Raw genomic sequence first — 18081 nt, 5'->3', positions numbered from 1 at the left:
TCCCACCTTCCTGCCTTTGCCTCTGAGTATTAACAGATACTCATCCCTGCCACCTTCCTGGAGCTCTATATCCCTGGGTCATTTCTGGGCCAGTCAGTCTCTAAGCTGCTCAGAGGCACCTGTGCTGGGACTTCACATCACCATAAAGCTAGAGCCTCCCTGAGCTGCTCCCTGGAGCCAGTGGGGGAGGCCCCCTCTTTTCTTGGATTCCTGTAACTTTTCTCCCATTTTACAATGCACATTCTCCATAAGTCTTCTGAGTAAAGCACCTGGCAAGTGTATTTTTGAATCCCTGCATGCCTGAACTGTGTCTTTATTTTATCCTTGTGCTTGTAACAGGATTGCCAGAGCATAAAACTGTAGGTTAAAAAGCATTTTCCCTCAACTTTAAAGACATGGCACCATTGTTTTCTGGAACTGAATGCTGCTCATAGGAACTGCAGTACCATTCTGGTTCCTGTATGTGTCCTTGTTTTTTTCCAAAAGTTTTTTAAGATCTGTTTATTCTGATGATCTGAAATTTCACAGTGACGTGACTCACTGTGGATTTTTTTCTATATTGGTTTCTTTCTTCTCTGGACTGCTGTTTCCTTCCATCCAACCAACTTTTTAGTGTTATTTCTTATTTCTCTTCTGCCATGTTCTCTGTTCTCCCAGAATGTTTTTACTTGAATATTGGACTTCCTGGATGGGTCCTCTCATTTTTATCATCTTTTCTTTCCTGTTTTCTAACTTTTTTTTTGTGCTTCTTTCCAGATTTCTTTGATGTTCCTTCAAATCCTCCTATGAAATCTTTATTTTGACAAAATATTTCATTTCGAATCCTTATTTTTGCCTTGTTATTTTATTAAGACATTTGGTTTTTATTTGAGGGCTGCAGTAGCTTCACTTATTTCTCTAGATGATTTCCTAGGCCTTTTGAAGTTTTCTTCAAATTTCCTTTGAATATCTTATGTTCTTTCTTTTTATGTTGTTGGATTATTTAGGTCTCTGGCTTTCATGTTAGAGGCTGGGCTGCCCATTAACACTTACAAGGAAGTTACCGAGAATCAAGTTGGGGTGTCAGTGTGTGCAGGTGAGAATTTCAGATGGCAGGAGGCACTGTGTGGAATCATGCTGAGCCACCTTTCTCCAAACTGGAACCCCTAAACTTTAGTAGGTGCTCCCTTATCCCACCCCAACACACACACGCACCCCTTCTTCAGAGGGAAAATAATTCCTTCCTGGAGAGCATCCCGTGTCCATGGCCAGCACTGTGAGAGCATGGCAGAGGAAGCCTGCTGAGGACTCCACCACTCAGTTCTGTCATTTTAACTCAGTCCTGCTTTAGGCCCCTTCCTGGGAGTCCCGTGGGTGCCGGCAGAGGTGGGTGGGGGCTTGCCTCCGTGCCATGTCATAGTCAGGGCCTCAGGGGCCCACCAGTGCTGTTGGAGTTTCACAGGCTCCCTACTTTCAGCTTCGGTTTTCACCCCTCCTTGGGGCCACGCTGCCCCTTTGGTGGGGTGGTGCCGGGAAAACCCACTCACTTTTCCCCGGGGTCTTCCCACAGACTCTTAGTGTACAACCTCCACTGTCCCCTTACTTAGCTCCTGCTCTGCCCTCTGCTCTGTGTATCTCCGCTCTTCCTGCCCTTTTTATTATTTTATTCTCCTGTTAACCTTTAGGGTTTGAGGAATGAAAGATCATCAAAGAAGTCACACTACTGTTTGAACCAGAAGTAACATTTGGAGTTTTTTTGCACTTTATATATATTTCACATTATTCAAATTATAGCAGCTAGTCTAATTAACTAATGCTTTCCATATGATGCTTCCACCTTTAGAAACTATTGTACAGAAAATGCTCAAGTCTGTAACACGTGGACATGGTACAATAAAGACTTTATACTTTATACAGACAGTAACTGTACATTATTTAATTAGCATGACTTATGCTTTATAGAGATTAATTGAGAAAGAATTTGTCAACTGTACCAGACTTGCTTTCGTAGCTGTCCCAACTGTAGATGCTGAGATACAGTTTCTTGCCATACAGACTTCCTTAGAAAGACAGAATAAAAACAGGTTTCTAAGTTAATTAAGTGTTTGTGACAGGGATTCAGTTTTGTTCTATTTATACAGAGAATGTGTTTTTCTGATTCTTTACAAATGAGGAGGAAATGATATCCATAGAGGAAAAAGGTCTTTTTAATTTTATGTGTTCTTTTATATCTCTGCTAATCTGCCTTACTTTATTTCTTTTTTATCTAATTTAGCTGCTGCTTCAGGGTGGGGGGCCCTGGTTTTTTAATAAGCGTGTCAACTTGGAGAAAGTACCAATGGAAGCATTCAGCCCTAAAAGGGAAGAACAGGTTCCCAGGTAACATCTTCTTGGCCACTAGGTTTAATCAGTAGGATTCATGTCTGTTCTACAGATTGGAGGCCACACCTATGCTGGCAGAACCTTCATTACTGGCTTAATTAGGATACTCAGTCAACCACAGTGAAATGAATTGTACTAGATGCGTCTCTTAAGTCCCTTCTGATTACAAAGTATGCCTGTGAACTCCTCAGCTTCCTTGATAACAGAGGTTTGTGGGTCTTGGCTAAGAGGAATTCTAATGGATCCATTTTTGGGTCACACTGCCTACCTAGGGCCGTGTGTAAAGGGAGGCAGAAGACAAGAAACTGGCCTGGTGCATTATTGAGACCTCCAGACGATAAGAAGACCTCCCTTTTTGCATCACTAATTCTAGAACAGATGTGCATATTTACAAAAAACCTAAACTTGCAAAGCATGTTTTTAAAACTTTGCCAGTCCCCTTACACACACCTCTATTAAGAAGTCAGTTCTGCTCCAAATCCTTTTTTCTTCCATTCTGATTTTTTCTTTTTAATCTCTTACCAAGACAGGTTTAAAGCACTTTAATTTGGAGTAAGAAATCATTGAAGTCTGGAATTGTTCTGTTTGAATTACATGGAAGTTTTTACATGAAAACATTTTTGAGAAATGATTTCAAAGAACACTAGGAATGAATTAAATTTCTTTTGTTTCTAATCTCATCTTTTCATACACTTTCAGCTCGGTACCTTCATCGGCATTTAAGTTCATATGATAGTGCCATATTGTCTTCAGTACTATTTAAATAACATTTTCCCATCCATGCCACATTCTGAACCATAATGAGGGAAAAACACTTTTTTTTTTAAAGCAAAGTTTCATTTTAGAATTTTGAAGCCATTCAGTAAATGTAGTTCCATCTTTCTGACTTTGAGGCCAAAGTTTAAGCCTTAGGTTGTTTTCTCAATATTAAAATACGGCAAATCTTAACACCTACTTCTCCATATAAAATGATTTATAATCTGACAGACATGTTAGGTTCTATTTTAACTTAACCTATGTTATTTTTTAAATATTTTGAAATTATAGATTCATAGGAGTTACAAAGATAACAGAGAGGTTATCTCTGGTGACACATACTTTCGCCAGTCCCCCTGCCATCATTATGTCTTACATAATTATAGTGCAGTATTAAAGCCAGAAAATTGACATTGGTACAATGTGTGTATAGTTCTGTCATTTTATCACGTGCAGTTTCATGTAACCACCAATAATCAAGATACTGTTCCATATCACGAAGATCCACCTTTCCATATCCCTTTACACACACACGTACACACATCCTAACACCCAACAACCATTTATGTGTTCTCCATCTCTGTAACTGTGTAATTTTGAGAATGTTATGTAAATGGAATCATACAGTATGTGACATTTGGATATTGGCCTTCTTCACTCAGCATAATGCCTTTGGTATACATCCAACCTGTTGCATATATCCTTAGTTCTTTTTCATTGCTGAGTAGCATTCCATGGTGTGGGTACAACACAGTTTACTTAGCAGTTTATTAAGGGACATTGTGGCCTTTTCTGGTTTTTGACTATTACAAATAAATCTGCTATAAACAAGAATGCTGAAACTATAAAACTCTGATGAAAGAAATCGAAGAAAATCTAAATAAATGGAGAGACATACCATGTTAATGAACTGGAAAACTCAGTATAGTAAAGATGTCAGCTTTCCCCAGATTGCTAGGCAGGTTTAATACAATATCTCTCAAAATCCCAGAAATACCTTTTTGTAGATAAAGTTTATGTTTTCATGCACTTATTCTTTATAAGAATACCTAGAATTTCCATGTGTTTTGAAAATGGTGAATTGTCCTGAAAAATGACATTCCAGCAATACCAAATACTTCCAATATTTTCAATTAGAAATGATGCCCTTGCTGTAAAAATTAAGTACATACATTTTATAGCCAGGCTTCATGCTGATATAATAAGCACCTTCTGTCCTTCAATCCAACTACCCTATGAGGAAGGTGCTGTTGTTATCCCCATTTAACAGATGGGAAAATGGAAGCACATAAGAGGGGATTTACTTGCCCTCAGTCACAAAACTAGAAGATAAAGAAGCAAAATTTAAAAACAGATCAACTTTTGTTGGAAGCTGCTGGGCATTCAGTGTTCTCTGCTCCACTAGGGGTCTTGCTGTCTTCTCTGAGTTCAGCAGGGAATTCACACCAAGTGCTGTCTCAGATAATCCTGCTTTTAGAAAATCATTGTAATTCTTAACATCACCACGTGATCTGGTTCCCTGCAACTCGGCTGTGTCGTGAGTGTTCTGCGTCTGCCCCCAGGGTCCAGTCCTAACTGAAGAGCTGAACTGAGGGATAAGATTGTCCAGCTGTAAGGCAGCATTTGGTAAATACTTTCTAGAATAACTCTATTTTGAATTTACATTTAAAAGTGCCTTTCCCATATGTCAGAAGGATGACCATAAAAGTATTTTGCCCTACAAGTGGGTGAAGTGGATTTTGGAATGACACATCATTTTCCTTAGGTGTCAGGGGAAGTAGGTATCTATCTATATATTTGAAATTCTAGTGTTTATAATAATATTTGAAAAAGCTGACATTGAAAAACAGAATTTAAATATTGAGTAGTTCTTTGTCCAAAGAGTAGAAGTGGACAACTGAAATATTTTCTAAGCTAGATCATAGATTTTTAAATATAGTTTCTTTTTTCCAATGTCTCCTTAAGATAAATTTCATTTTAATGGTCAATTGTAGCTTGATAAAAGGAGTAATTTAGTTTCATATGTGTATAGATATAGATATATAGATACAGGCTTCATTATTTGAAATGTTTTTCAGATATACTTGTAAACAGAGGAAGGCTGTAACTTCCTTGATTTTAGAAACAATTGGAGGGATCTAAAGGGCCTTACTAAGTAAAATAGATGAATGTTTAAAAGCCTTTGTCTATCTTTAAAGCTATTAAACAAAAGAGAAAAATCCAATCATCTCTCTCTAGAAATCAATAAGGAAAAAAGAATATCACTGAAGAGTTAGATTACCTCTAAGCTAATGAAGGGGGAAATCTTAAGTATCAAAATGTTCATTTGGAGACATAGACATTGCATCCAAAGTGATTTCTGGCAGTATCTCTCAGTTTGGAGCCAGTGACCTCCTGCTGCAGGCATTCCAGGTCCTGACTGCAGCATTTAATGACTCAATTTCTAAACTGCAGTTGCTGGCTGAATGTTTTCTAAAGAATTTGGGATGACATGATCTCGAAAATAAGCTGACATCTTACACGCAATTATAACACTACTGTTAGCACAGTTTATTAAAAGTAACCGTTTAGCTTCTGATAACACCAGGGGCTGCCTCTGACGTCCAGTATCAACCACCCCTTCCTTGCCCCTGTAAATTGTCCCCTATCCCAATAAATGGCTCCTAATGGTGATTTCCTTGGTCAGCACTTACACTCATGGGGCAGTTTCAGAGTCTGCACACTTTTTAGAGGACTCTACACAGTCTCTGTATAGAAACATGCTGATAAGAAGCCTGGGGATTTCGGGCCAGAAAGGAGGTAAGAATGAAGCATGGCGTGGATGCGGGACTACTTGAACAACACAGAGAGGAAAGTAGTGAGCATCCCAAAGCACAGCAAGGTCTCCGAGGTTGTAGCCTGTGAGTTATCAGCTTCCTCTCTGCCCCCCACGTTCTTCTAGCCCGTTGGCTCATCCCTTCCTCTTCTTTACTGTCTATTTCTTGGGATACTTAATCCATTTATCAAAAATGTTCTTGCCACTTTCTTAGTCTGTTCTATGCAGTGATTCTTTGGTGCTTGTTACAGCTTATCTTCATTCAACCTTTCCTTTTGTCTCCATGTTTCCTCTGTCCTTATGTTCCTGTCTTCCTGCTTTGCACATACTAGATTAAACCTAGGCAGTGAGAATGTCTCAAAGAAACACAGAACTTACTGGAAAAGACCTTAATTCATCTGCCACACCCTCCCACCCATTACAGAAATCTCCTCTAGAATTTCTCAGGTGGTAAGCCTACCTTTCCACAAACCCTTCCCAGGATAAAAAGTTCACTCTTTACAAAGGAGCTAATTCCAGTTTGGGACAGTGTTTAACTGATGAAAAATTCTTCCTTAAATCAGTCTGTAAATTGCCTCTAGAGTTACGACATTCATCTGATGGTATTTTCTCCTGCTTATTAAAGAAAAACAGTGGTAACATGTATTGCCCCCGTGCTGAGACACTCCTAGTGTCATCCCAGAACACAGGTGAGAAGAGACTCAAGGTCCCGGTGCTAAAGGGTGGAGCCAGGGTGGGAGCTGGGCTGACTCCAGAACCTGGAGGGCACAGCCACACACAGACCTTCTCCTGATGGGCGCTGCCCTGCAGGGTCACACAGGCTCTCTGGGACCCTTCTTTCGCAGCCCACAGGCCCTCTGGCCTCTCTCAGCTGCCTTTCCCCTGCCTTGCCATTGGGATGGTCATGAGTTAGTATTTGCTCACTGTACATCTGGGCGCTCCCCTGCTTTTTCCCCCCAGCTGTGCACTCTCACCACTTTACTCTGCATTGTGCAGGCTGCTCACTGCCAAGTTGTGAACGCCACACTGTGTCTGTCCCATTCACGGCAGTCTCTCCAGCACCCGGACAATACCTGGCACATGGCAGGTACTTGATTGGTATTTACCAAATGATTGAATTCCCTCCTTCGTGATTATGCACTCTACCAGTTCTTAGCTGTTTTCCTCCCAGGGTCTCTGACTCTCTGTTGGTAAGCTTTAAATTCACAGAAGCAATACGTTCTTGCTGTGTCTTTACAGGAGATAAAATTATAATTCAGCAGCTGATTTGCTTTTGGCTGAAGGAGACGCAAATGGAGAGTTGCTGCTTCGTGCCACCTCTGTGACGGTTTATAATCTGTACTGAAAGGTGACTGCTGACTGACTGGGATCTAGGAATGTGCCCACAGCAAGATCACTGGTTTTCTTAACCTCTGCGCATTGGCCAGGAGCTCTCTGCCCCGTGCCCACCCTCAGGCTCCAAGGGGCATCATAGGTACTGCTCCAACCCCAGGGTGCTCTCCCCTGCTGTTTCTTTAGCACTTTTACCATTTAAAAAGGTCCTCTGATGTCCCAGGCCAGCTCTGCAGAGTCCCACACGATGCTCTGACACCTGTTAGCCATTTTGGGGCACTTGTGTCAAAGTTTGTGATTGTCAGCACAGTAGTTGAAGCCTCTCTCCTGCCTCATGTGTAGTTTTTCTAGGTATCATTCCTATCAACATACAAATAAGCTGTCATTTGTAGTGGCCTAAAGGAGAAAACCCTCTCTTGATCCTGCTTACACCGCCAGCCATCACCTCATCTCAGAACTCCTGAAACAAGCTGCCAGCACACACCACCCCAGTGTCTATCTTCTTTTCTCTCCTGATGCCCTGCCCATCACTTTACCAGAAGTCTTCTTATTGAAGTCAACAGTGATTCCCACCATGCCAAATCCTTGTTTTCCTTTTCTTTTTAGCACCTGTACTTACCATACTGCAGAGCCTATTTCTTTCTCTTATTTATTGCCATGTTTGTGAGCTCCATATATTGCCCGTCGTCTTCACTGACTTGCATGCAGATGTTAGTAAACATCTCTGAAGGAGATGCCTGCATTCGGCGTCTGTCTGTATGAACTGGCTTGAACATGTCCCTGTAGGAGTCCTTTCCTTGTGGGCAGGGGGATTAGAGGAAGCTGTCTTTGTCCTCTCAGGTGGGTCTCTGTCTGAAGGACTCAAGCCCTTCCACAGGCAAGCCCAGGGTGGTCTCAGGCTTTGCCACCAAGGGGTCTGGTTTGTACCTAATCAGGTGATGACCAGATTGTTATTTCCTTAGCAAGGTCTTAGGATGATTCCTTTCTACTGACGAGCGTGTAGTGCAATGTTGAGCCCCTTAGAGAATCTTAAAAACGAAGAGCTTTTATCTTCACTGCCCCAGATTGGATTTTTGGGGCCTATTTTTTATGTTTTATGAATGCCTTCTCCTCATAAACCTTTCAGAACACCTTCCTGCCTCCTCCTTGTCCTGTCTGCCCTCCAGCTCAGCAGGTAGGGCCAACTATGGTGGCGAACTGTGGTGGGCACACAGTTTGGAGACACACAGTTTGTTATGAGAGCAGCTGAGGTCTGGTATCATGGGGGTGGTGGGCAGTGAGGAGGGTACCAGCCAGTGGGCTTTCCTCTCTTCCCTCCTGCTCATGTCCAGAGCCAGTGACTCTTCACTCCCGCAGCCACAGAGGTTGCCATGACTGTTCAGGGCAGCACAAGAGCACAGGTTTAGAATACAACACACCTGAGGTCCACAGCAAGTTCCTTCAGCTAACCAGCTTCAGAAAAGTCATTTAAACCTTCCAAGCCTTAGTTTTCCCACCTGCTAAATGGAACAAATGGTACTTGTCAGCAAGGCTGAGAAATGCAAGGTGTCCATCCCACCTGGTGACATCTGGCAGAGCAAAGATACCCCATAAATGAGTGCTACTGTATTTCTCTCTTTAGACTCAGTGACTGCAGCCAGAATCAAAAGCTCGAGACATCATGAAGCACTAAACACCAGCACCACCTTTTGCCACAGGCAAAATAATTCTTTCTTGTTAAAAAAATAGTAGAAAAGTCCATTTCTCACCAAACAAACAATAAATGATAGAGGACTAAAAATAAAAACTATTTCTAAAAGCCAACTCCCTTTTTTCCCTGTGGATGAATCATTTTTCTTTGTAAGCAGGAATGAGAAACTTTAAATTAATCAAGATAGAGCCAGATAGTGTCTTTTAAGGTGTAAGCATGAAGGAATGGAGTAAAAAAGCACATTAAAGGCAGAGTTTTCAGATCTAATCAAAGATTTGTTTTATGCATCCAACAATGTCTGTCCATCCAGCAAAGTATGTATCCGATTACTTTTAATACAGCTTTTACATTGTTACAACCCTTAAGAGAGCCTGCTAAGTGATCTGGCTTTTGGTTGGTTGATTGTTTGGTAGGTGGGTGGTTTGGCAGCAGGAATAGGAATAAGAAGCCCTTTTTGATAGTTTTGACTTTTTACTCTTTTACATTCAGACAAAGACATTTCATGAATGGGACATGTATCAGACAAGCGTCCCTGCAAGAGATTCTGAACTCTGCTGTCCACAGCACCCAGTCCTGTGCTGGGTGGGCCAGAGCCCAGCAGCCTGCCCTCTGGTGTCCATGGTGCAGGGGCGACGGCAGGACCAGGAAAGAGCCAGGGAGGCAGGACCCAGCTCAGAATGAAAGGTCAAAATAGGCTTCCCACTGGGTTTGGGGACGCTCTTCAGCTAGGAGGGCTCTGGTCAACGCCTGGCAGGGGAGGGCTGGAAGATTCCCTGGCAGAAGCAGAAGATGGAGGCAGGCATCAGAGACCATTTGGGAGGAGGGACGTGGTGGCAGGTAAGGGCGGATGGGCAGGAGAGGAAGTACCTCTATAGTGTCTCCCCACTCCTGACCCTGCTGCTGCCTCTGAACACAGCCAGACCAGGCTGCCTAGAGAACCCGCAGTACAGCCTCTGCCTGCTGCTTTAGTCCCAGTGAGTCAGAAGCAGAGCTGGAATGGGCCTGGGCAAAGTGGAGGGAACTTAATTAAGTCATTCCTGAGCTCCTTGTCACTTGGACCCAAAAATAATACTTCAAGTGCAAATTGTGGTGAAGCCTTACCTTGTACCATTCGAGGCTTGAAAACGATGTTGGGAAGATGTGTTAAGTGCTAAAGATTAAAATATGTGCTGCAAAAATAGGTGTCTCTCAACTTAATGTCTTATTTTGAAAATAATTGTCCCACAAGTCAGTCTGAATCCTTAGATGTGAAAAAATACTGTTTGTCTTTTCTGAGTACACTTGAAGCAAAGAACTAGTTGTTCTAACAACCTCTGTACTAAGAGCTATTCAAGAAATGGAAAATAATTCTAGGTGTTCCTTTGGCAAATGAGATCAACAGTATTTCTTTTTTTAAAAGTCAACCTATTGTTTGGCTTTAAAAATTCTTCCTCATCTTGATTTCCCTTTACACCATATTTGTGTTCTAAGCACAGTTCTGTGCTAATGTTCAGTAAGTTGTGAATAAATAGTTTCTGTGCATTCCCATGTACCAGGCTCCAATCAAAAGGAGACAGTCTGAGTGTTGTTTCTAATTTATAAACCATGTATTACATGTTTCACTTCCCCAGTTGTCTATCTGGCGTCTTCACTGAGCCTTTACAATATAAAGCAATATGCTTGATAGTCTGCTGAGGATTTAGAGTATTAGTGCAACTCAGTGCACACTGTAGTGAGGGCCTGCTGTGTGCATTGTGGGGGATTTAGTGAGATAGCAATACAAAGTGTATGGCCCTTGCTCTCTGAATGCTCAGTGTAGCAAGATGGACAAAAGACGTTGCTTGTTGTTCTTTTTAATATCTCTCTCATAATTTTCATCAAAGTTCAGCTAACTGATCTGCAGCCAGTAACATCAAGAAAGAAAATTAAATTAGTCAAACTCAATTCATAAACATTTTACCTTCTCTGCCTGTGCATGTAAACTTAGCAAGTAGCATGGTTATTTGATATAATACAAAGTTAAAGGGATTTCTTTTCCTCCTCTACCTTCTGGGGAAAGCTGGTCCTAAGCAGTGAATGGCCAAAAGAGTAGATGTTAGGAACTAAAATGTAATTAGTGAGGGTTCCTGAGCCATATTATTTAAATATAAAACATTTTTAGAAGATAATGCATGGACTTTTAAGAGCTGGAGTGACAATGTGATGTGGTGAAATGGACTGAGGGGTACATATGCAGACCTGGGTGTGGAGCCCACAGATAGTGACCAAGTATCTTAGACATCCATCTTAATGTCTTTGGATATCAGTTCACTCATATCCAAAATGGGGATCATACTTGCTTTACAGATGTGACTGGATTGAATTTAAAAACCTTTAAAATGCATTAGTACAGTTCTGGGGACATTATATGTGGTTAATAAGAAATGGTCATTATGAACAGGCTATTTGTTTAATTGATGCATACCTGATAATCCAATATTATATTGGTTTCAGTGATCCACAATTATATACATTTCTAAATGCTCACCATGGTAAGTGTAGTTACCATCTGTCACCTACAAAGGTGTTAAAATAGTATTGACTATGTTCCCTATGACTTTTAGGCATAATTTATGTGCAGTTCGCCTAGTACATTGACAGTGAACTTGGTCCACTCCCCAAAATATGCTGCTTTATTTTTTTTCCTTCAAGTGGAAATGCCACACAACTCCAATTTAACATAGTTTAGTATTTATTTCAGAGTAAATATCCTTTGCCTCCAGGGGGTTCACTAGAAGCTATAAATATTTTCACAAATAAAGGTTCTATCTATATATCTCCACCCTTAATCTTTCTTACTGTATCCGTGGGCTGCGGATCCCACAGAGTACACGTTTACCCAGATAAAGGAAAAAGCAGTATGCAAGGCAGATGGTCAAAGTCAGGGTTGGTGGGAGAACTGGATGCAGGGTGCCTCAATCTGCACAGCCTGGATTCTGGTCAGGGCTCTCCAGTTGCCATCAACAATTACTTATCTCCTGTTTATCAGGGGGATCAGACAGCATCATCAGGGGGAACTGTGGGGATGAGATTGTGAGTGTGAGCCCAGCACAGTGTCTCCATGAACTCCAGGAATTGCTACTAGAGTTCATGGTCCTTCTGTCCACTGAGATGTTACTGCTGCCACTAGAAGGTGCTCCTGGTGGCCTGACGGGAGGACCCAGCTAGCTCTTAGACCCACATTAAGTAGCAAGTTGGTAGTGTGAGGCCAGTGATGGAGTGTACGAGTCTGTAAAAAGGGACAGTGCCCTCTTGAACTCCACATTTGTTTAAAGGTTGGCCATGGCCTCACACTGTCTCACAGCTGAACATAACACCACACAGAGCTCCCTCCAGGAGAAGACAGAAGTGGATGTCCTCCTGGATTTTCAGTGGAATTCTAGTGGTCCTGCATAATTACTGGTAGTTATTTTCATCAAGTAAGCCATTGTATTTCCCAGTGACTTCTGGTACTGGCTGTGCATCAAGTTCTGTAATCTCAGTAAAAGGTAGGCTCCCCAATATTGAAACAAGTTGGTGATCCTCTTAGAGTAATACTTTACCTTCAGTGAAAGAAGAATGTGGAACCGGAAATGTGATTGTACTTTTCTGATTCTCTGTTTCATTTTATTGTCTTAAGTAGACAAAGATATTTTAAAAGAAACCCATAATACTGTTTCATAATGGATTTACTTACAAATGAAAATGAAGCATGTAAACAAGTTTCTGAATGACCTTGGAGGGTGACATAAAAGAATCCATCATGGATTGAGATTTGATCTCCTGTTTTTGTCCTACCAACTTTAGGTTTGATTTCATTTTTAATAATGGCCGTATTATTTAGTCTAGCTGGTTTCACTCACATAACTGTTTGCTTTGAAACTTGAAACCACATATTTTCTTTGTAACTCAAATAAAAATGGGGTCACACAAATGGCCTCTTAGAAACTACATAGTCAACCCACATTGACAGAAATAGCACACACATTATGACTTGAGAGCAAATGAATCATTTTAAGACAAAAGATCATTCAGTTACTGTAAAACTTGAAATCTAATGATGGTGATTATCAGTGCCAAGTCGTGGGCACTGGGGACAAAATTAATAACAGCTCACATTTACTGAATAAACATGGTGCCTGTTTCCATGCTGAGCACTTCTGATATGTTATCTCATAGAATTCTTGCATCAGTCCCACAAAATACAGGAATTACCACTGTTCCCTAAGTGAGGAAACTGAGGCACACCAAGCTTGAATGTCTTGCCCAGGGTCAGAGAGCTCTAAGTAGCCAAGCTACAGAGTAAGCATAGTTGACCTTGACCCCAGGACCTAGTTCTGAATGAGGAGGGGCATGGAGTCAACTGGCCAACTAATAGAAAGCCTAAGGTGTACTGTGCAGACCCTTTTTTATTTTCTTCTGACCTGAATTCATTGGGAGTGAACAGGAGGTGACTCTGCCCTAAGAAGTCACTCTGCTGAAGTCTCCTCTGCTTCCTGGGCTGGCATCTCAGACAAGACCATAGCCTCTTCAGTTCGTCTTAAAAAACTGAAAGTCCTCAGGTCAGTTCCAGGCCTCAGAGAGGCCAGTCCAGCATCATGAACATACCTCCATCCTCTAGTCCAGTTTCGATGAGCTTCTCCCTTGCCCAGCTCAGGCCTGGGTTAGTTCGGAAACCTTTGTGGAGAAGGGGCCTCAGTCAACACTGTGGGTTTTTCCCTCCTGCCTTGCACACTCACATTTATTTGGCATCACTCTTCCCTGCGGGTGTATGCATGTGTAAGTAAGCAGGCACGGTGTTCAGGGGGAGAGGGCAGTTGCCATCCATGGCTCCACACCTGGAATCTGGTGTCCCAGGCACAGGGGACTTCAGAGCTGGCTCTTTGCGGGAGCTTTTGGGTTCCCTGGGGGCAGCCGCATCTCTCCCACCACTAGGGGTGCTCACAGCCTGACCCCCAGTGAAGAGCTGTTGGCTTCCTTTGTGGTGGTTACATTTAAGATGACCCCAGACCACCACCTTTCTCCAGGTTCACCTGTGGGCCTAGAAAACTCTCACCCTTGTACTCACAGAAACACAGCCTCCTCTTTCCTGGGTCCTGTGCTTGGAGAGTCCATGCAGATTGGGCCTTTAGTCTCCATGCTCCTCAGCTTCATGAGACCCAAGCTGGACTTTCTGGATGGGCCTCATTCTATTTGAGATGAGGGTAGGCACACAGGCCACTGTCCTACCTCACAGCTCTAAACAAAGAACTTGAGACTGCCCTGGTGCTCTCCTGAGGCAGAGGTGTCTCCCATTCCCACTGCGGTCTTTCTTTGCCCACCTGACATCATTCCAAAGCTCTGTGGCTGACAAACTGGACCCCTGCCCCTTCCCTGCAGACCTGCTCAGTTCACAGAGCCACCTGCAGAGTGTTGCCACAACAGCACAAACTCAGTTGCCAGAGTCATTTTCACACATGTATCAAAGAGCCTGTGCGATTTTTGCACTGCCTTACCTGTGTCTCAGCACACGATATGCAAGCCAGAGGGGTGGACATTATTCCTGGTCCATACCCATACATCCATTAGGAGGGAAGAGCTGGCCTCTCAGGCCTCCTGACACTCACTCCAACATTTGTTTCTGTCCTGTGTTTGTACAGAATGGGTCTGTCAAAAATATCAGAGCTTAAAAGGGTTGCTGAAAAAGTGGGGAAATGGTTCACTCAACATGTGGAAAATTAAAGCAGAAGAATGGAAACCTAGGGCAAAGATTGTTTATGAAATAACATTTGGAGACCTACTCTTGCCAACTAAAAGACTAAGCTAAAAAAATGACTAGGATACTGGAATTATAAGTTTTAATGTCATTAGGAGAAGTCTGTGGTTTCCAAGAACATACAAAGTGATGGTGGTATTGGCAAGGACTTTATCTCATTTATAGCTTGGAGTTGATTGCTGATGGCAACACAGAGGTCAGAAAAGAGAAGATTCAGCCATCAGAATTATAGACTATGTGGGATTTCACCAGGACATAAGAACGAAGGAGGCACGTCATTCGATAAATGAAAAAACAAAACAGGTGCTGCAAAGGTGGTGGTTTTGACTTACCAGATGGTGGGCCTCTTCTTAGTTTCTGTTCATTTGATCATGTGCAAATTCAGGCTGTTTCTGATACACGCTTTTTGTTCCTCCCCATTTAGTTTTGTTCACTTGAGTTATTCTCCTTTATGTTTGCATTCTTCACAAGTTATTCTCAGTATAAAAGAGGTTAATAAAAGGGACCATGCGCTTGGAAGGGAAGGAAAAGGATGGTCTTTGGAAAATAATACTTACTAATGAAAGTGGATAAATTAATGTCTTCCCATGGCATGGCTGCTGCTTTTAGCCCACAGAGCTAAGCATTATTTATGAATATGTTTTGCTTCTAAGTACAATTTTTTGTGACAATCACAAAATTGTTAACTGTTTGTGACATATATTAAGGAGATGACAAGTTCTGTCAACCCTGTTGGTTAAGAAACCTCAAGCAGAGGTAAGGGCAGATACACAAATGCACATGGCCAGCGTGGAGGGGCTGCCCTAGCTCTGGCTCAAAGGAGGAAGGGGTAGGGGATTAGACTGGAATGTGTACACCTCTCAGTCAGTAGTCACACTGAAAGCCCACATCTTCTTCACAACACTTTCACCCTGCACATCCAGCCCATCTCAAATTCCAGCCATGCACCTGTTACACATCTCTCAGAATTGTTCACCTTCTCTCCATCCCCAAAGACACCCTGCTCATAAATGTAATACGAATGAGAAGTGTCTTTGTGTCATTGTTTAACCTCAGATCCCCTAAAGAGGTAGGCTCTGTTATCATCCCCATTTTAGAGATGGCAAACCCAAGGCCCAGGAAGGTGGTGTAACCTGCCCCAGGCTGTGCAGCCATTCTGGGCAGGGGCAGAGCCTGGGTCAGACCCAGTGCAGTACTGTCATGAACGAGCACCCCAGAGCCCGCTCCATCTCCCCTCCCCGGACAGCTCCCACTGGCCTCTACAGCCACTCCTGCACCCTCTCTGTAGCCAGGAGGATTTCTTAAAAATACAAGTCTGATCCTGTCACTGATGCTTCATCACTCCAGTGTGCTCCCATTACTCTGCATAAAGCCCAAAGCCCATCTGCCCCTCCACTCACCCCAGTGTGTCTCTCCCCACTGTCCCCACTGCACCTGTCTTCCACTATCTTTTGTTTCCTGAATGTGCTGTGAATTCAGTAAAGAGCTGCTCTGATGACTGATGGCCAGACTCCCATGCCTTTACCCCAGTTCCCTCCCCTCCCCCTTCTTACTGCTAAGAAGAGGTCTGTGGAGAAGCCCCTTTGTGACAGTCCTGCCATGTTTATCATCACCGCTATCAATATTCTTCATCTGCATTTTGAATCTTTTTTCTAAATTGTCACAACTTCCCTGTTTCTTTACATCTTACAAATAATTGCTCAATCAGAAGGTACTAATCAACTGGTTGAACACAGCCCTTAACTCAGTAAGCACTCATAGTTTGAATGCATTTCCCTTACATTTGTAAAGAACTCAAAAGTTAACATAGACATGTTAAACTGCGTTTTTAATTGAATGACAGGAATGTTTTTCTGTTCTTAAATGGGAAAAACCAAGAATGTAGTTAGGAGAGTGACCCCTAGTCAAGTTGGAAAATTATGCCCCAGTCAGCTAAGCACAGATTATTACAAAAAAATCAAAAAGCAATATGGGACAGTTTCATTCATATTGCAGATGTTTTGTGATCTGACACACTGGGAAACTAGAAGAATCGGTTCTTGGAGAACACTTACTAATCTCAAAGGTAAATAAATTGCTTCTTTGGCTTTTGCCTCCAAGAATATGTGAACTGAAGACACTATCACCTCACCAAGTTCATCACATTCATTTTCATAGATAAGATCAAGACACCAAGATGGGAAGTGACTTAGAGCTGAGTTAGTCAGACTCCCTCTTTAAAACAATATTACTGACTTTTTTTTCTGCCATAACACATTTGAGAAATAACCAGCTTTCACTTACTTAAGGAAGTTTCGTGGGTGAATCAGGGTTTGTGTTCAATCCTAGAGTCTTTGTCCCAACTTCAGTGCTGCTTCCTACTTAAAATTTAAAGACTAATTAGGCATTCTCCCCTTTTACTTACCAGAGGCACTTGGCCCATAGTATTTTATAATACTGAATTTTAAAATCGGGAGAGTTTAGGCACACATCTGAATTTGCTGCCTCAACAGCGAACCCCCATTTCCCATGGCAGTCTTTAGTTGGAGGCCTCTTCACACAGGTCACTATCCCCCATTATCTGCCTGACCTCAGAGATGTGGAAGCACATGTTATCTGGATTACAGAACTTCAGCTTTAAGCATTTTTCATATATGTATATATTGAGGCTCATTTTCCATCCCTAACTGCTTCCAGAGTTTCTGTACCCTTAGACCCAGCATACTGGGTCTCCCCAACATTACACATCAGCAGAGAGTCCTGGTCTTCACCTAACTGCCCCTATGAGCAGCTGGCAGATTTGAAGTTAGTATGACCAGCTTCCTAGGCAGCACCTGGGATCTGAGAGAAACACCAAATCTAGGACCCCACCCCAAAGACTGAATCAGACCCTGAGGAGATGCACAGGCACACTGATGTTTGAGAAGATGGCTAGAGTGAGTGAGAGTGATCATTTCTTCACCCCTGTGCCCTCTGTCCCCAGCTGAGGCCTCCCTGAGCAGACCAGGACTCCCACACAGATAACATGACCCCTCTACAAGCAGTCTCCTTTGGGAAGGAGCTGGCAGGGCTCTGCCCCACAGTCACCTCCAGAGCAGATTGCTGTTGAGTTCCTGTCTGCCCTCATCTGGCAGACCATTTTGTACCTCAGCTCTGCCAAGTTTTATTCTCCAGTCCATTTTGTACCTTCATGAAATTTTCAAATAGATATTAAACAGGACAAAACGCAGCCAGAATGGTTTGTGAATGGAATTTTTCTCTTGCTGTCAGGCTTGGGTTGCCTCTCCTTAGCCATAAACCAGGGACCAAGCAAGATTGTATCATCGCTCTTGTTTATGAAACTGCCTCTGAGATCTAATTTTCCTTCCCTGAAAGAAGGTGAAGAGGAACTAGAAG

The 18081-nt window shown here is 42.5% G+C and overlaps 1 protein-coding gene across 16 annotated transcripts in view; it reads left to right on the top strand.

Annotated features, from left to right (window-relative positions):
* FAM110B (family with sequence similarity 110 member B) overlaps positions 1 to 18081 on the top strand; it is a 153310-nt gene that overhangs the window by 129586 nt on the left and 5643 nt on the right. For 5 of the 16 annotated variants that reach the window (XM_073229525.1, XM_073229527.1, XM_073229530.1 and 2 more), the window contains one exon: positions 2255 to 2358. The exons of 10 other annotated variants lie outside the window; for them this stretch is intronic. The gene's annotated coding sequence lies outside the window, so the exon portion shown is untranslated. Of the gene's footprint in view, positions 1 to 2254; positions 2359 to 7381; positions 7407 to 18081 lie in introns of those variants that run through there. One more of the 16 variants, XM_073229532.1, reaches the window with a different exon arrangement.

Source organism: Manis javanica, chromosome 2 (assembly GCF_040802235.1).
Source record: "Manis javanica isolate MJ-LG chromosome 2, MJ_LKY, whole genome shotgun sequence".
Lineage (NCBI taxonomy): Eukaryota > Metazoa > Chordata > Mammalia > Pholidota > Manidae > Manis > Manis javanica.
This window is presented reverse-complemented; position numbering and strand designations above follow the sequence as displayed.